This window comes from Spermophilus citellus, assembly GCF_964194105.1.
Source record: "Spermophilus citellus genome assembly, chromosome: 2".
Lineage (NCBI taxonomy): Eukaryota > Metazoa > Chordata > Mammalia > Rodentia > Sciuridae > Spermophilus > Spermophilus citellus.
The window spans coordinates 220,524,286-220,544,659 of NC_138183.1; the positions used below are offsets into that span (position 1 = coordinate 220,524,286).

Consider the following 20,374-nt stretch of genomic DNA (forward strand, 5'->3'; position numbering starts at 1 on the left):
AGGTCTACTTGGCAAAGATATCCTGCAGCCCTTGTGTACCAGACTCTTACTAATGTAAGCAAAGCCCCATATGATAATTTCTAATATGTAGTTTGTTTACAAACTAATTCCATGGAGGTTGGATATAACTCTAACATTTGTTACTGCTGTCTTCCCAACATGGAATTCTTCCCTCCAGGAACCAACCATGCATGCATACTTAATAGGGCAGAGTGTGTCAGAACAATACATGAAGGTAATTTGTTGGAGATGTCTGAACATTTACTCCAGAGATACCTTTGGGCATTGGAACAAAACCACATGCTTTTTAAACCATGGACTCCAGCTACCAAATACTCCTCTGTCAACTCCACTTAAATAAGAATGATTTCAATCAAGACTCAAGACCCAAGTGCCTTTTGAAAACAAGACTGTGACATAAACTCTTTCTTGTTAACACCCGACCCTAATCCTCTCTGTGTCTAGAGGTCTGGTACCCCCTGTCACCCTACTTGTAATCTTTGTCCTGTTCTTTATAGCCAAGGCGCTGAGATGTGAGTAAAAAGAAAGGCATCGCCAGATAACCTTAAATGTATTCTCAAGTAATGGGAAAACTAGTGAAGACCACACAGACAGCAGAAGGGATGGTCCAGCCAGGAGAGAGCAGCAGACTCACAGACGTTAGTAATCAAGTCAAAAACCACTCAAGGAATAAGCATCCCAGAACAGTTCATCTCCCATCAAACTGACATCTAGAGGCCCTTGGCATGACTGACAAAGGATCCCATACCCATGCAGAACTGATGCAAAACACACACTTGGGCTGACATCCTGAATGTGGTGGCAGGTTAAATACTGATACACCTTGCTCCTGGCCATGGTCAGCACTTGGAAAAGTGCAGACAGAGAAGCAGCTGCCAGGAGCAGGAGCATGAAATGTTTGTCGTGAAAGCCTTCCCAGGCATTATTAACAAAAGATAATGTGTGTTTGTCGGGGGTGTGCCAGCTCACTTTTGGCAGCCCATCCTTATGTCCAGGAATGATCTCTGGTGTAGGCCAGATATGGTCATCACTGGGACTCTCCAAGTGCAGCTGTCATGTAGAGGGGAAGAGAAGTGGCTTTCCCCTTTAAAGGGACTTTGTCAAAAATTCTATTTTAAAAAGTCCGCTTAGATTGAACAACCACTCTGCCAGGCTCTATTTGCCATACTTTTCTATGTGGTGGAACCAAAGAGAATTTTTTTTCTAAACAGAGCACAGTGTCAGAGGGAACAAGAATGAAAATCAATCTTTCCAGAGACAGTGGTAAAGAACTACATGAGAATGTCCTGGAATATATGCTTTTCAAAATGTGTTAAATATATGCCATTCGAAATGTTATCTAAGTCATAAATCATGGTGTTTTTCATATGATTCCCTATTTGCATAATGGAGGAAACTGCCTGGCAACTTTAAAAATGAATTCTAGCAATATTACATCATAGCTCATTGTTTATATTGTACCCTGGCAGTTTTAATTTATCTTATAACACACTAATTATTTTAATTACAAATCTTGGGGGAAGTGTAAAATCATTCTTCAAAAGAATGTCCCTTGGGTATGAAAGGTCCAAGCTTAGCAAGACTTCCTCTGTGATTTGAGATATATATATCTTGAACTCAGTCCTTGGAAATAATGTTACAAGGTGAGAAAAGAGGTTCAGAAGCCTGGTACACAGTGCCCTGGGATGGAACTATTTTCTTCTCTTTTCTGTTGTGCTCTTTAGAACCAGCGTTGCTAGTTAAGTGAATAATGAATGCATGCTCAACTTTCCAATACAAGAAATTCTGCAAGTGGCAACGTGGGTCCATTCCATGTGTGTCACTAGAGCTGACGGAAGCCCACGTCCATGGTGATGCATTATTTCCACTGGAACTGATGCCTGCAGCTCTTGGAACTATACAATAACATCACCGCAAACTAGAGACAAGGTAAAAGACTTCACCTGGAAGTTCTCTTCCATTTCTCATCTCTTCTAATGCACTCTGTTAATGAGGCTATGGAGAAACAGGTATTCTCACACACTAATGGTGGGAATTATGAACAGTTCAACTCTTTTGTAGGACAACTAGGGAGTACTTATCAAAATTAGAATTTTCCTGCTGACCCAGCAATTCCACTTCTGAGAACCAATGTACAGACACAGGTTCACATGTAAAAAACAATGCATAAACCAGAGTGTTGATTACAACAAGGTATATAATAAATAGCAAGAATACTAGAAATAGCCCAGTTTTCAGGTACAGAAAGTAGAAAAACTATATAGCACATGCTAAAAATAGAATTCATGCAATTGTAAAGAACATGTTCTTTCCCCATAAAATGAATTGGAAAGCTCTCCAGAATACATAAGCCATTGGTAAGGCATTAAAAAAAAGAGAGAGGTGCAGAATAACATGCATATGGATTATTCCCTTTTGTTTAAAAAATGAGGGAAAATAATGATATTCATATTTATTTGCATTTCTGTAAAATACACCATAAAGATTCATGAGAAACTAATATTGTACTAGTAACATCTATATATGATATGTGCTAGGTAGGGAAACCAGATAGGGTAAGGCCCAAGTGGAGCAAGACTCCTCAGTGTCAACTTTCTTTTAATGATTTAATTTTGAATCATGAAAACAATTAAATTAACTCTCAGAAATTTAACAATTAAAAAAAATCTTTAATCTAGTGGCTTCATTTTTGACACAAACCTCCCACATTGCTATGATCAATGATAACTACAAGTAAGAAAAAGTCTGGTGGGTACCATCTCAGTTCTTGATACAGTTCCCTAGAAGAAACTAGTACATGGTGGGACAGTTGAATATAGATGACAGTCCCTGGGACTGGGACCTGGGGGCTGAATACCCAAGTCCTGATCTGCTTCTCCCACTTTGTAATGGCTTCTCCCCATAAAATGGCTAATGACCATATTTACCAGCCAACTGGACGAATTCATGGGTGGACAAAATTTAAGACCTTGCTGCCTGATGTCTATAATATGACAAGAATAAAAATATTCATCCTGCCTGGCTCATAGCATCACACCAAGAATAGCTGAAAAAGGAATATGGAAAAGGGTGTTGGAACCTATAAAGAGGAATTCACAACCAGCTGTTGTGGAACATACTACAGGTCTGCAGAGGTGACCATGGCTGAACAAAGAACGGGGAGGGGACCCATTTCCAAGTGTCTGAGACACTGAAATAATGGGGAGGAAAGAACACTTCCAAAAGATAGAATCTAAACATAAACAGAAAACAAGAACAGACTAACAGAGACTTGAAGAGGAAGACAGTGGTTAAATGACTTCATATGCAGTCATCTGTAGTTCAATATATAGTGCAAATTCTACAAAGCCTAACAGGGAAATCAGGAGACAGGTAGGGAGTAAACTTCAAGGATACAGACTGGAATGAACATAAATAATGAGATCAATGTTGAATGAAGGACCCTTACTCTTTAAGATCAGTGTAGTTGTCAGACACACGTGCCTGTCACACACAGGTAGGCCTCCCACCCACCACCAAAATCAGATGTAAACTTCAAACACTTCTGAAAATGCTCCCTAGAGGACCTGTGCTCTAAATTTAAAGATTGAATGAAAAACCACTCAACCAAAAGCAGCCCCCCTCTACCCCCCAAAAAAACCCTTCTTATATCCATATGTATAGTCATCTGGAGAAAAGATCTTCCATTAACGGATGGTCAAAGCTGCCCCACAATGTTAAACTAATCACAGAAATCCAACCATTGCTTTCCTCACCTTCCCAAAGTGAAACATTCCAATAGGCTAGAAATAACTGCATGAGGAAGTTCACTGATGGTGCCCTAACTTGGTACTGCTATCCAGACCCAGTTACTTGGAATCCAGAAAAAGCAAGTAAAACACTCCTTTCTGTTTTGATTAGGGCACACCCCTGTGCAAGGGGCCTGGTTCCAACTGGGTCTAAGACATTTAACTGGGCAATACACTCTGGGACCTCCTGTTAATGAAATGAGAGACTTGAACTTCAGTCTATGCTGAGCAGCTCTGTGGCCACTTTCGGTCAAATACAGTGTCCTCTCAGCTCCAGTTTCATGTCTCCTAGCAGACCAAGTTTCTTTATAGAAATTTCTCTAGGAAGTTCACTGTCCTATGAAGTTAGGGCCCCCTCTTGCACAAAAGGTTTAACCAGCCTCTAATTAAGAATTGAGACTTTATATTTTAGTAAGTGATTCATTTATTCATTTTGTGAAGGGTACTAAAAACTTATTAGGCTTAAATATACTTAAGAAAATGATTTTAAGATTGCATTATGTAAAGCAATAATTAATTTGGTAATTCTTAACAAGATTCAATAAGTGATTATCTTTGAGTTTAAGTCATCACTGATTTTCACGCATAACAAGAAAATCAGAGATCCACAGAAGTGGGCACATTTCTACCTTGCAATAGCTTTTGATATAAGGGTTTCAGTATTACCCCAGATGGCCAGTTTTACATGGTTAGTCATTTAATTAGAGGTTCACAAGATCAAAAGCAATTTTTAAAAAAAATGGCTTATGAACACAGGACCATTGAATGAGCTGACACTCCAAGGTGTATGTCAGACCGGAGACATAAGCTCCTATTTTTTCAGCAGTGCTCTGTTTGTCAATTGGGCTAAAGGTCATAACCAGCTTTGTGTCACCATAGTGAAATATATGAGACAATTAAGAAAAGGGGAGACTGGGGGGGGGGGGGGGTTATGGCTAAGTGACAGAACACTTGGGCTCAATTCCCAGCTTGGGGGGGGGAGAGAATGAATTAAAAAGGGGGTTATTTTGCCTCATGGTTTTAAAGGTCCATGATTGGGTGACCCTCCCCCCCCCAATGCTATTAGGTCTTTTGGGGGGTGTTGGATGGCAACGAAGGATCAAAGCAAAATTGCTCACCTCAAGACCAGAAAATGAAAAAGGAATAAGGGGCCAGGTCCCCTTAAAGACCTGAGGACCTCCCTCTAGGCCCCACCTCCTAAAGGTTACCCACCTCCCAACAGCACCATCCTAGGGACCAAACATTTAACACATGAGCCTTTGGAGGGGCATTCAACATCCAAATCACAGCCTCTAATGTCAAAAGAACTTAGTTGTGCATGCCTGTAAAGGGGGAAAACCCACAATGTTTCTTTAACTCCATGTCTGCCTCTTCTCCTTCCCAAGTTACAAATTTCTATGGCTAGGTATCTGTGAATACCTTTCTTTTGTATATCAATGCAGCAAACTTGTAGCTTAGGATGACTGTAATTTATCCTTCTCCTAAATGTTGTTCATTTAGCAGATATTTTCTGAGCACAGGCACCAGGAACACCAAAATAAATGAGATAAAATTCATGTCTTTGGAGATTTCACTGTCAGAGATATGCAAGCAGATTAGACACACTAACTGTGTGCTTTGGGGACTAAGACATGTAGGAGACATTTTTGCTTCCAAAGCAAAAATTATAATGCTATCATTATTGTAATGCTAACATTAAAATGTAATGTAATTATAATGCTAACAATCTAATTGTAATGCTAACAATAAAATGAATAGGAGAAACAAAAAAGCAAACATATAAGTTCTTCTCTGAGACAAGAACCTATGTAACTTTATTCAAATTTCTACTATTATATATTTGGAGTAACCATACGTCTTCCTCTTGGGATTTTGAATTGAGAACAGAATAGATGAAAGATGTCAAATGGAAATAAAAATACAGGGGCAATCCCATGCTAGCAAAGCTGTAACAGAAGGCACAGTGGGGCCTATTTCTTATGGTCTCAAATCAAGATCTGTGCTCACACTAATGGAAGCAGAGGTATTGTTGGTCCTGCATTTATTGCTCACTATGTAATAGCTAGAATGTGAAGAAACTGTACATTTGGTCGCAGTATCCCACAGAGTAAGAGAGAAGTGAGCTCCATTTCAGCAGGGATCCATTGCTTTGATTGACATGCTAGATAGTCCAGAAGATGACAGATCTAGTAGGTCCCATCAATCAGATTAATCTCTCCTCTTCTCACAGAAATGATCAAATAATGGGGACAAGAAAAGGGCTCGAAATATTTCTGATAATAATCCCTTTCAGGAGGCAGGTCCACTTGTGGAAATACAGGATAGAAGAAAAAGGATTTCCCTTGACATTGCTGTAGGCATAGAAAATTTTAGCAGCTTTGCCAAGACCATAGAGCTAGTAAGAGATGTGCTGGAATCAAACTTAATCATCAGGCCCAGGAATGTACCAGGCTTGGACTATCTCATGAAGTTTCTATTTAGGAAATGTTTCTTTTGAAGTTGTTATGGTTTAGGTATAAGGAGTCCCCAAAAAGCTCATGTGTGAGACAAGGCAAGAAAGTTCAGAGGTTAAATGCTTGGGTTATGACAGCCTTAACCTAATCAGTGTGTTAATCTCCTGGTAGGGATTAATTGGGTGGTAACTGTAGGCAAGTGGGGTATATCTGGAGGAGCCGGGTCCATGGGGGTGTGCTTTTGGGTTCTATATTTTGTTTGTGATGAAGGGTGCTCTATCTGCTTTCTGGTGTCATGTCCCCAACTGCTTTTCTCTGCCACACACTTCTGCCATGATGTTCCACCTCACCTCAGGTCCTGAGGAATGGAGTTGGCTGTCTATGGACTGATACTTTTGAAACTGTGGGCCCTCAAATAAACTTTTCCTACTTAAAATTGTTCTTGTCAGGTCTTTTAGTCACAGCACTAAAAAGCTGACTAAAATATAAATCAACAGATTATCCTAAGACATTCTAGAACAATTTTCTAGACTAGATCATCATATCTGAAGTTTTGTTATCATAGAACCTGACATAGAAGATATACAATAATGATTTAATGGTATATATAATAGTTTATACAATTAACTATTAAGTTGTGAGACAGAAAATATCTCATATAGGGTAGGTTTGTCTCTGGCAGGAGTCTTTCTGGAGGAAGTAGAATTCTATTTGGGCCTGGATGAAAGGAGGAAAAAATTATGAATAAACAAATTAGAGAATTACAGCAAAAGAGAGTGTGTGCCTTGTCAACTTTTACTATGAAGTGAAGTAAATTTAGGCATGAGGCATGCAGATAAAGTTTTTTATTATCTTAGTAATAAATGATTAAAAAGTGTTCTTTGGGGATTTGAAAGTGCTAATAATAAAAACAGTGGCAATGGAAAGCACTATTTTAAAAACTTTACATGTATTAACACATTTAATCCCTGCACTATTCACGAAGGGGTTGAGGCACATAATGTTTTAGTAACTTGCTCAAGGTCCTCCGATCTAGTAAATGCTGTGTCTGGAATGAAATTTCATCCCTGGATCAGGAATACTGTCCCAAGTCTTTTGCTCTCACATGGAAGTTTTTGATGAATAAATTTTTTTTGGCAAGTCAGAAGAATCTTCAACAGGCCTCCCATCTCAAAGCCTCTGAATGTCTGATTATTTACACGGCTACAAATCCCTTCTAACCAGGCTCTAATCCAGCTATTTGGACAATGAAGTAAATGATAAGTCTCTCTAAATCATAGGCTATTCAGTTTATTTGGCTTCTAGTTCAGCACTTCTCAAACTTTCCTGTGCATCTGAACCACCTGTGGAAGTTTCTAAACCTATTCCTAGACCCTATCTCAGGCACTAGGACCCCATATCTATGTATTTTTAAATCTTCAAAGGTAATTCTGATTTGGGAACTGTTTGGGAACCAGTGCTGCATATGTTCTTGTTTATAGTAGCACCTCCAATAGTTCATTTTTTAAGATCCTCAGCTTTAACCAGACATAATTAAGAAGCTCAAGGAACAATATATCAAAAATCCTATATTCATTTTCCATCTATTCAAGAGTTTTTTCCCTAAAAGAAAAAAGTAAAAAAAAAAAAACTAAATTCAAACTCCTTAAAATAAACATCTTTTATTTTCCCATCACCACTTTCCTCCTTGCACAAGGAAAGGTGCCAGTCTCTGTAGAGAGAAAGTGGACACTAAGGCAAAGGTGACACTATCAGTCTACACCTGCTCCAGGCCCTTGCATTAATGCATCAAGGGCAAAAGATGGCTTTTTTCTTGAATACTACAAGTAATGGCTTTAGACAGAGTAATAGTAGGGTTAGGAGAAGTCACTGGACTATCCATGCTCTAGTTCCATGGTTTTTCTTGAGTTGTTGGCAGTGATGATTGTACCCAGAGGTGCTCTACCACTGAGGTATATCCTCAGTCCTTTTTATTTTTATTTTGAGATGGTCTTGCTAAGTTATTGGCATGGAACTTACATCATCCTGCCTCAGCCTCCCAAGTTGCTGTCCTTGCTCTACTTGTATAGCTAAGCATTTGAGACCATTATTTATTATCTCTGGACTTCAGTTTCTTCCTTTCTTATACAGGAATAACATCTGCCCAATCTTTTTCATGGGCTATTTATAATATCAAAGGGAATGAAACATGTGAAGGCAGTTTCTAGTGTATGGAATACCATAAATGGATAAGATAATTGCCGAGACAGTGCAATCTTTTCTACATGAGACATTAACCAGTAAAGTCATGTAAGAAATTAGTGACAACAACCCTTGAATTTTGGTCTTAGCATGCATGCCCATTGCGGGGACTGCACTAGGATTTCTTCACAGCCCCTCATACTGCATGGAACAGTGATGGGGAGGATTCCCTTAGCTTTTTATGAGACTTGTCTTCAAAGAACAACCAAAGGCTCTGAAAAATAGACCTATCACATTTTAAGAAAGTCATTGTGAGGTATGATAAGACCAGAAAAATAATCTAGTATAGGAAAGCATTTTAAAATAAGTGTTATTGATATTACAGTTTAATGATTAATAAAATGCTTATAATGTCATCCCATATTGCTTCTCGGTTGGTGTACATTATTATTTCTGAGAATGATACAATGGGGAAAATTTCACATTTTTGGAGAAATGGCTACGGTATCAGGTTACGTTTTTGTGAATTACTCTGAACAAGCAGGCAAGTGCAGCTCTCAGCGCAAAAGAGGGACCACAATAATGGGCAGGGGGACTGTCAGTTTCATAAGAAAGAAGAGACTATAGGTTCTCTTTGCTTTGCATTTCTACCTGCTGACTTCTGATCTAGAACAATACTTTACCATTGGGGTTTTACAGAGCAGAGGGTCAAAGGATCTCTTGAAAAAGACAATGTCCAGGTAAAGGAGAAGAGCCTAGAGGCTTCTACCAATAGTCTACTAGACCAGGAATGCTTATATTATTTTTATTTTATGTATTGGGATTCCATATTATGGGGAATAAAGCAGATATATGTATATATATATATATATATATATATATATATATATATATATATATATATAATATCACTAACTTAGAAGTTAGTAAACTTGTCTGTCCTTCTGATTTTGTCTCAAAGAGCAGAGAAAGAGTAATCTCTGCCATTGTTCATCTACTGCTTGTTTTGATAACCCTGCTCAAGAGCGAGAGAGAAGACTACCAATATGGCTAGAGGTTTGGTATCAGAAGGAAAGTTAAACCTCTTACCACCTACCGATCCTATAGGTTTTTGCTTATTTGCTTTAGATTCACAAAAGAACAAAGTGAAAGTTTGCTTCCCTGCATATAAGAAGTTAAACATTTCTCAGAAATTTTCACACAGAAGCTTACACCATATATTTGGGCAAAATCACCTCCTGACTTCACAGTTAAGTAGAAGAGAATTATTGGCTTCTTCAGTTGAGTATTATGCTTTTACTGGCACAGCCCAAAATTTCAATAGTTATGTTAACAGCACCTAGTCATAGCACTGGCTCACACTGAACCTGCAGTTATTTAAAGCATCCAGGTTTCCTTTCTAAAATATGCTGATAAGACAGCCCCCAGAATCAGGCCCCCAGCTCCCTATTCTATATATTTATGCAATAGACTTTAAAAATTCAATCACAGTAGTTTACATTTAAGCAAATGTAAATGATCCAGCTTCTATCATTCAACAGAATGTCTGCAGTGCCTGCCGACTTCACGTTTCAATATGATAAGCATATCGTCTGTGCCTTCAGACACATCATCAGCCAACAGGCCAGTCTTGGGTCTACTTTCCCAATATTGCATAAGAGAGAACACCTTTGAGAGTTTGGTCTAGGAATGTGGCCTGGGACTCTGCCAAGCGTCTCCCTCAAGCAGCATGACTGCAAATTTCTTGAACTTCAGATTCTATGTAATGTAAAAGAAATTTGCCTGTGTTTAAAAACACATTCAAGAAATAAGTGAACATGTGAAAAGACAGAAAACGTGTTTCAATTTGGGCATACTTTCAGTTTCCAAAGGCAGAAGAAGGCAGTAGAAAATGCAACTGCTGATGGTAGCAGCTCCAAAACTAAGACTGATTAGACTAAATTCCATGTGGCAAAAAATTTTATTGAATGAGTTTCTCTCTCTACACACACAGTCTTTTTTTTTTTTTCAGAATAAAAAAAATTTTTGCACCTGATTATGTCTATGGCTGACACAAAGTACCGACTAGTAAGATGACTTTCTTTGGTTTTCATGCTGTTGATTCTCTGCTTACCAGAAATTGGCTGAAATTTAAGATATACTACATTTTAGTCGCTAAAGCATAGAAACTGGTGTCTCTATTGGCATCCAAAAATTCAAAGACATTTAAAAGACAACTATCAGTAAGTTTATAGTTGCTATCTAAACAACTCTTAACATTTTAAATGTCCCAAATCTGATTTCATGAGTGAATCAAATTATGCATAAAAAAGTTTAGAAACTAAGTTAAATAAATTATTTTTACAATAGGGACAGGAAAATATTAAAAACTATTTCCTCCAATTTCTACTTTCCTGCCAGCAAAACAAATAAACATTTTTCTAACATTATAAAGTTCTTTCATTGTCTACATAACTAGTCCCAATCTGAAGCAACTGAATCTATTTGTTCATTCAACAACATTTACCAAAGTGTATCCTTTGCCATCAGTAGTGTTCCGGATGCTTCTGGGGTAGCATACACAAACTAACTGAATACAAATTTTGTCATAGATGAATTAAGCCATCATTCTAATAAAAAAAATTCATCACAATGTAACTTAATGTAATCCTTGTTCAAACAATTCCTGGTTCCATCACTATTTTTTGATGCTGGCTCAGATGTATCTTTATTCAAGGATGAAACAATCCTCATCATTTTCTTCCCTTCTCCTTTTTTTTTTCTTATTTATTGATCTGGTGTTTAAAATTCTCCTACATATATGACCCTTTATTCTTATGTTTTCTCAAATCATTAAAGTTAAAATTAGATCAGAGATCAAAGGCACTCTTAAAGGTCTTTCCACTCAATTTACTTGATGTTATTGTATATCACAAAGTGTAATGAATTGCCTTTGGCAAATGAATAAAATCAGAACTGTGGTACTCAGTGCTTCAGTACATACCCTTGAAAATAATAAATGTTAAAAAAGGAGGCCAAACCCTTGGTTCCTAGCAGTGTATTTTACACTTGGCTACTATATTAAAGTGCTAAAAGGACTTAAGTATTTACACTGAGCTGTGGATCTGCTTGTTTTAAGATCTCACCTCCAATCGTAAATGTACTCTTCCTCCCCACACACACCCTCACAGCACACACACCAGGTCTGCATAGAGCAGCAAGGAAATCCTAGTAACTGCAGCCTTGGAAAATGGTTCCTATGGAAATAAGCCCTTTGGCTGTTAAGGCTGGTGATTTTGTTCTCTAGGTGGCACTATTACTTCAATTTTTGATGAGTTGCTTAAATTAATTTGAAACTTTATTTTCTTTGAATTTCTATTGTATAAATCTTAGTTTCATGCATACCAGTTGTAATTTAACAACAGTTTGCCTTCTAAGTCTTATTTTAATAAGCCAATTTGAAGTACAGTCACTTTATCATGTAATTTTACATTTCTTTATTATAGAATTAAGAAATCCTCCTTTGTCTGCCCTCCTCCCTCCAAAAAAGCAGAGGCATGTCAAAAACACAGAAGGTCGTCATAAAGCTTCAGTCAGACCAAAGGAACCAAGATGAAAGCACATTTAAAAGCTACTAGGTTCTGTAAGCTTTCAAAATCAGGACATTACTACCATGACAAGCAATGAAAAGTTCTTTCAAGTGAATCTTTGGAGAAAACTACATCATAACATTCTCTCTGGGCTCTGTGGAAATAAACTTTTACTTTATTATGGCTGTCACTAAAGCTTGTAAATTTCCATTGATTCCCCAATCATTCTCCCATCCCATATTCTGGCCCCCAACTCATCTAATGCAACCCATCCTCCAACTTCAGGCCATCTATAAATGAAACCTCAGAGCAATGAACCACTTCTTAGCATCCAGTATATTTGGTCAAAATTGTCTCATATAGTTCTCTCACTGTCTGCATTTGAACTTGAGTAATTACATGCAAATGAAAGCTTCCGTAATTCTTATCTGACCAGATACTCATGCTTTTCTACAGAAAAGGGGATATCTTCTGTCCCATTTAGAAAACATACCTATTTAACCGCTCTCTTGCAAAACAAATTATCAATGTCAATGCATTTGTGAGCTCCCTTATTTTTGCATCTGTCATCAATAATGATTTCATATATTCAATAATTGGGCCCAAGACTTTTCTAAGTCTTTAGTATAAAGTTCTGTAGAAATCCAGTGATGCATTTAAGCATAACATTATTCAAGATTAAATGATTCTATGCCTTAAAAGGAAGTTTAAGGGGACTTTCAAGACACACATGCCTAAGCTTGAAAGTACCCAAACCTTTCTAAAGTTTCTTATGGTTAAATTGTACATGCAAATGACATACGGATTTCATTTGCCATCATCCTTTATTGCTTAACATTACTCCATAGTAAATAGAGTAAATGGAGGCAGAGTGTAACCAATAAGATTACTTACTCATTTTTGAAGCCCATCTGTGCATGTTATTCATCCTAATAAAGAAAATTTATCACAACATAACTTAATGTAATTCTTGTTCAAATAATTCCTTTCTCCATTGAACAACAGCCAGCCTTTTAAACCTAGAATTCCACAGAATTCTCTCCTCTATTCCTCTTTAAAATGCAATTCACAGCTTGAGATCACAGAGCCTGCCAGTGGCTGAATGGCTGCACTGGATGGCTGAGAGTCCTTCAATTAAGCAGCAATTTTGCAATTAGTGGAAACAGAGTGCTCCATAACAATTGTTTGAAAACAAGTTGAGACAAGTGAGCAATTATCCTATTAAAGGGATATATTCACTTGCATTGGGCTAGAAGAGCCCCCTTACACAAAACTGAAACCTTCCACGCAGGAAGACAGGAGTTGAAAATTACTCTTTAACCAGTAAAATAAAATCAGGATTATGCATGTCTGAATGGGAGTTCCTTTCATAAAAGATACTCAGGGTTTAGCTATCATCTGCTCCCCACACTCTCTGTTTTCATTCAGGATATCTGAAATTGTTCTTCTCTCAACTCTGGGACTAACTTCCTAAATCTTAAAATGTTAATGAACTACTTGTATATGACCTTTCCATTGTACATAACTTCAATTTTCTTGAGGTGTAGAAAATTATGCCTATGATTGAGCCCACAAGGTTGCTGGCTGTGTTACATTTCACCAGTTCACTATCTGGATATTGAGGGATGTGTGCACATGTGTTTGGGGGAGGGGGAGGGAGATTTACAGAAGGTTTTAAAAAATGAATGTAAAAAATGTAAACAAGCTCTTTGCTATACTATCAGATGGCCGTGTTCAGTTAGCTCTGTGTGCTGAGCTACAAACCAGAGCTATTTATATTTGAAAGAAATGAGATTATCAATCATCCACATTTTGACTATTAAAAAGCAAGGACTCTTAAAAAGATTCCAGGAAGAAGAGAATAGCTTACATTCTAATGGTGCCCCTTTAAACAGGAAACCCAAGGATATGAGCCAAGATTTTAGAAATTTGCATTTATATTTACACAATTTTCCCTTCCTGGTCCGTTAAAATGAATCAGCAATAGCCCACCATCATCTTCCACCCTACCCTTCTTTGGCCACTATGAGGTTTAACAATTAACTCACATAGCATAACTGAATGTTTTGAGGTGATTGGTGAATACTGTATTCTAGGCAAATGATCATTTTCTTGGTTCATTTTGTTTGCAAGAAAAAGTTACTTGCTAGAAAGACATCCTAAAACAGATTTCCTAAATGCTTTATTTTCTGAATACACAAATGTTGGTGTAGTAATCTCTTAAATGGCCTTAAATATCACCTTAAAATAAACAAGATTTCTAGTTACTAACTCAGCTATGAATGGGTTGTGAAAGTCTCCAAAGGTATGTGAAAAATTACTGTTATTTTGCTTTAAAAAAATGTGATGTCTAAGTGTGTCTGCAATGTTCTAATGCTTCAAAACATGTACATAAGTCTTGTTTATCTGGAAATCATTTCTTTCTGCTTATATCATTTATAAATAGAAAATGCTCTGTAATCTCTTAAAATAGTTCTATATACATAATGCTTTTCATGTCATAATACTTACTACTAGTCTATATTTACCAACATTCATCACATTTTGCAAAATAAAGTAGAAGAAAAAAAGACAACAGCTTTATGGTCCTGGAATTTCAGTAATGGTAACCAACATGTTTCAAATTCCAGTAAAGGTTATGGTTATTTCAACAAGTGTCTCTCTCAGAGGTAAACTTTAAAAAGAAGTCTTAAGCAAAGAGCATTTGCAAAGTCAGAGAACAGGAGTGATAGTTTTCAAGGGGTGCTGTTTCAAGAGTCAAAACTTTGTAATTTCAACAGCTGTGGGATCTACTATGTATCATAGCTTCAAGCTCATGTCATAATCTCAGAAACCTCCAAGGCAGAAATGATAATGTTGCACAAAATAAACATTGAAGACTCACATGTTAAAAAATCTTAAGATGAAAAAAAAAATGTTAAGATAAATGAAACCCATAATTACCCATTAATAGATAAAAATATAAAAAATAACATTGAATTGTAAAACCAAAATGGCTTTTGACCTTATAACTAAACTATAAAAATCGAATTTGGACAAAAATAAAGGAAGAGGGAAATATTTCCCAAGAATTTACCCAGTTTTGGGGTGGGGGGTCTCATTTAATAGCAGGCACCTTTTATATGCAGCTAAAAAGAAATAAAAGTTTCCTAATTATATACTGCTTTGCTTTAAAAGATAACTGTACTGGAAGAATTGATAAACATTCAAAAATATGCTTTTCTTTGCTTCTGGCCAAGAACATTCCGGCATTCTTGTCAGAAAATGTTCACTGGTTGTTGCCCACTCAGTATTGCAAGATACCCAGGCGACCCTAAAATTAGATCCAGGAAGCCCTAGCACATCACCAACATTAGCGCTTATCAAAGCACCCTAAGGACGAGGAAATCTTTTTGCTTTGGAGCCAAACTTTCAAGTCAATCCACAACGACGAATCCCACGCCCCACCGAACTGGTCAGAAGCGTCATTCAACAAGTCCCTCCCACAAGCTCCCTAAGGGATTCTGCAAAAACCGTCCCTTCCAACTTCCCCACCCCCAGCCTCCCGCCCCCAGCAGCTGCTCTAGGCGGCGAGGCCGGCAGAGGGCAGCCTCTACCTTCCCTAGCGCTGCTCTCGCGGTCCCTTCCTCCTCTTCCTCTTTCTCCTTAACGCCCCCCACCCCCGGGGTTCCTCATCCCTGCTCCAACCCCAACGCTGGAACTCTGCATCTTCCCACGGCGACTCCAGCTCACCCCCGAAGCCTATGGCTTTTCCCCCCTAGGGGCAGGGGGCCTAGTTTGCAATTTCCCTTTCTCCCTGACCATCGGGCACAAAGCCCCCAACCCTCAGCTATTCCTTTCTAGGCGCAGCTTACCCATTTCTCTTTCTGGATTCACACTCTCAGAAATTATCCTCAGTCAGGACATCCCCTACATACACCCTCCCACTCACCGAAAGTCAAAACTTTTACCTCCCTGGAGGGTGCGCCAGGAGAGGCTTGCAGAATGGGGAGAGGTGTGGGTACGGCCTGCCCCTCCCCAGTGGGAGTTTCTCAGACCCTTTCAGGTCCAAGAGGCAGGAAGGCCCCAAGTTTTCCAAGCCACATTAACCTTGGATCTGTGTAGGTCCGCTCTGGTCTCAGCTCCTGGGAGGCAGGTGCTTGGGGGCAGCTCGGCTTGAGTCCCAGGAAAAAAAGATGCTAACAGAGGGCGCAAAGACCCCACTCCCCCACTCCCACCCCGGCCTCTGCCAAAATCCACGAGGAAGCGGCCAGCCGGGAGTCAGGGTTCATACCCCACCATCAACACTCTCCCCTCCTCTCTAAACCCCTCTCACAGCCCCTCCTCGGCTGGGGAGTACTGCTGGGGTTCCCCGGGGCGCCGTCTTAGCTCCCGTAGCACAACTCGGAGACTCCTCTTGGCCTTTTCTCCCTCACTTCAGGGATTCCTGGGGTCCCTCTCCCGGAGGGTGCTGGCCGCCCCTCTGGGTCGTGAGATAGAAGAACGCGCCCCTGGAGTTAACTCCAGACCCTCTCTTCTCCTGAAGGGGAGGGAAAGGAGGAGTTGTCTTCCTACAACTTCGTAGTCCCCCAGCCAACTTTCCCCGGAGGACCGGCAGCTCCCGCGCCAAGCCCCACGCCCGGCATTCGCCTACCTCGGGGTCCACACAAAGCTCTCGGGTCCCGGGCAGCGGAGTCACATCGTTGTCCCGCTCCTGGCCCCTGCGCCCAGCCCAGGTCCCCGTCGTGATGCTGCTCTCCACCGGCCCCACAGCAGCGGTGGAAGCTGCAGTTCAAGTGTCTCATCAAAGCTTCACCCAGATGAGGTGAGGGGCGCGCCGGGCCGGCTTCTTCGCCGGGCCTCGGAGCCGGGGGCGCTACTGGATGCGCGGGACAGCCAGCGCACTGGTACGCCCCGGCGCGGCGGCAGCAGCGACCGGGACCTGGAGCTCCAGCCTGCGCCTAGCCCTCGGGTCAGACATTATTTAGCTCTTCGGTTGAGCTTCGATTGGTCAGACGGCGCCGCCCCCCGCCCCCTCCCACCCCCGCCCCCGGCTCGCCTGTGCTACCGGTACCCGTTCGGGGCAGCAGCTTAAAGGGAACGCCGCGCCTTTTCCTTGCTGGGACTCAGCATCGGGGGTGCCCCCGGGGAACCCCTATGTGCCTCGCTCCGCCTGTCCAGTATCCCGTTCCCCTGGGGTCCGCCTGGTAGACCAGAGAGTCCTGCGCCGCCCACCGGACCTGGGCAGGAGTCCGCGGCTTAGAGGAGTGGTCAGCTCGGGTTCCGGGGAACCCCGAGTCCCGCGCCCTCCGCGAAAACCCCGGCAATGTGCTTGCTCCAGAATAGGAGGAAGTGAGTGCGAATCCTATGCGCCAAGGTCTGGCTCCCTTGGCTCAGGGGTCTCCCCTTCTTCCCCATCCCAGCACCCAAGTTCCGTGGGACAAGGGCGTGCGTTTCCCGGACCACAGACACACCTTCCCGCACCTTCCCGCACAACGGAGCTTGCAAACGCGAGCACACAATGAGATTGCACAGAGCATGGGGGCTGTTGATTTACTCCGTTACCTTAAACACGCCGGCTTAAACAGAGGTCGCCCATTGACCTCTCCCGAGTTTGCCTAATAGGAATTCAATCAAGATAATAACAGCATTTTTTATTAATGAACGCCCCCAGATAACGTTACACCAAGTTACTTGCTCCAGCCAGGAAGCCGAGGCAATGACAGACCTCACTAAACCACACGCTTCTTAGCAGACAAGAGAAAAACGGAAAGAGAAAGAAAAGAAACCCACCTTTTCAGTCACTACTTGTCAAAGTAAACATCAAGGCAGCTTCTCTGGGGGAAGACTTCAGCCCCAAAACTCCCAGACTCTTATTATTTTTTCACCTTCCTTTCGGTTAAAAAGAAGGTGGGGGGAGTCTTTAGTGCCCGGTAGGTACTCCTTCTGTTCTGCAGCAAAGAAGTTAAATTATTGATAGTGGAAATTGCATGGCGGAGGTAATACTCGCACCCCTTGAACGAGGAGCTCCATTTGATCTCGGCTGAGGCTGGGACATTTCATGCTAGCTCGCCGGGGGGAGCGGCAGCGCGAGCAGTCCTCTAGGCAGTGAATGGGAAAGTGGGTGGGAGTCCACGAGAGGGCTCCACGGTGCCTTGACGTGCGCTGTCATATGATACCTCCGCTGCCTCGAAATAGACACTCTAGTGCACGAATTACCAGAATCAAAATTCAGCGCATTTAAAATGATACATCTTTTATTAGAAGAGTTCCGTTCCAGGGCATTGCCTGCCTTTGCAGATGTTTTCACTTCCATCCCTAGCAAACTTACACACATAAGTCAACCCTTTAATAATGAATCTGGGCCGCAAAGATAAATTAAAAACCTGCTTCAACCAGAGTTGGGGTCGGGGTGGGGTGGGGGCAAGTAGTATCAGTTAACCCACCCCACCCTACCCCACCCCCACCCGTCGCCGGATACGGAAGAGCAGTCAGTCTTTAGAGTTCCTTGCCGGTAGCCAAGACCCTTAGAGACAATATGCATGGCCAGCGGCCAGAGGACTATTTTCAATTAGCCATTTGACGAACTTTGTCAACTGTCTACCTGAGTTCCTGCTTTAAAGCTGAATGTCCGTCTCAATTAGTTCAAATAGTCTTTATGCATTAGGACTGATCTTAAAATTTAGAATAAAGAACGAGACGGCAGTACTTAACATAGAGTTCCCGGACCTCCTCAGAACATAAAAATCGCCTAAGAGTCCAAATGAAGTTCCCTCCTTCTGGACTTGTGCTTTAGTAGGGTTGAGGAAGGATTCGGGAATTAGCATTTTAATAAGCACCCAAGCAATTCGGTTGCAGACAATATTAATTTACACTTTTGAGAACCACTCTCCAGGAATAAAAAAAATGGGTATCAGAGGAATCCACTCAGTCCCAAGTTCTGCAGGCAGTTTTATGTATATGGACGTTTTTCTGTCATCTAAGAGGAACTTGTCCTAATAAATGCTAAGACTCATTGCTGTAAGAATTTCCCTAAATACTCCAATATTAATTTTGGTAAAGGGAAAGATTTATAAACTGTTTCCTTTCCTGCACCTTCTCATGGTTAGCACAAATGTGCTGTTGAACAGAATATGTAACTTTACTGCATACTGGGTTCAATTAATCTAAGGGTTGACTGTTAACAAAACTAATTCACTAATTAGCTATTTTAGAGGTTCTAAAGACTAGTCACAGAAATTATTCCTGTTTTTATGAAAAAAATCAGATTTGGTGCCTCAAAATAATTTACCCACGTTTATACAGTTAAGTACTAGAGACAAAACTTCAATGAACTCAAAACCCCAGGTAGAAACACTCATTTCTACTATCTCCCCTTCAGTTGGCAAATTTATTTGTTCCTTGGAAGTGTTATCAGAAAGTGTGATCAGTCAGGGAACCTTTGCAAATTATTGGGCTAAATGTCCAAGTTATTCAAATATATGCATATTTTAGAGTATCACGTATTTAACTTTACACCTCTGTCAACTGGATGGACTACATGATCAATACAAACTACCCTACAGCACCGATGGTGGAGTTTACTGTGAAATATTTAATGTATGGAAAATATGCTGTGTAACCAACGAGCAATAAGGAACAGAGGGCAGGAAGCTGGGTTTGGCCACCTCAAAGACCCTCAGTATTGATTCCTGAGATGTGGGCTGAATGTAGACACAATTTCTTTTCAGATTTCAATACAATTCAGGAGGCTATTATTATGAATTTAAAGAAATACTTGTGTTACTTTTTAAAGGACTGGAGGTCCAGAATCTTTGCTAGCATTCTCAATGCTGCTTAATTAGAAGTCATGGCAATTTTTTTTTTACCTGCTAAATTCACATTGCCATGTCAGCATTTCTGCTGAAGGAAAAACTGTTCTCACAACTGAGGCTCTGATTGGGTGGGTCTACGGCGAATCTTATTCCTACTCTCACTTGACATTATATAAATAAATGTTTGTATCTTCACTTTCCAGTGTGTGGTGCAGTTTTACTGAGAAAAAGACAGGGGAAAAAGAAAAGGCAGGAATATTCAGAAGAGAAGATCAAATACCAATTCAGATAAGCCTGATGAATCCAACCTCTTAACACTTCTGAGCATTTCCAAACTTCCCCAGTTGTAATTAAGGTATTACCAAAACAGTAAGAGACCAGATTTAAAATACCTATTTGCCTTAAAAGTACATGTTACACTCAAAAACAATAAAGCTGGGCTGGGGTTGTGGCTCAGAGGTAGAGTGCTTGCCTAGCATGTGTGAAGCACTGGGTTGGATTCTTGGCACCATATATAAATAAATAAAGTCCATTGACAACTAAAAATATATTAAAAAAAAAAAAAACCA

The 20,374-nt window shown here is 40.4% G+C and overlaps 1 protein-coding gene across 2 annotated transcripts in view; it reads right to left on the reverse strand.

The window, feature by feature from the left end:
* Positions 1–18,009, reverse strand: part of BDNF (brain derived neurotrophic factor) — a 33,775-nt gene extending 15,766 nt beyond the window's left edge. Inside the window, exon 1 of one of the 2 annotated variants that reach the window (XM_081280543.1) lies at positions 17,785–18,009. The gene's annotated coding sequence lies outside the window, so the exon portion shown is untranslated. Of the gene's footprint in view, positions 1–16,645; positions 16,951–17,784 lie in introns of those variants that run through there. The other variant, XM_081280542.1, reaches the window with a different exon arrangement.
* Positions 18,010–20,374: the final 2,365 nt, after the last annotated feature.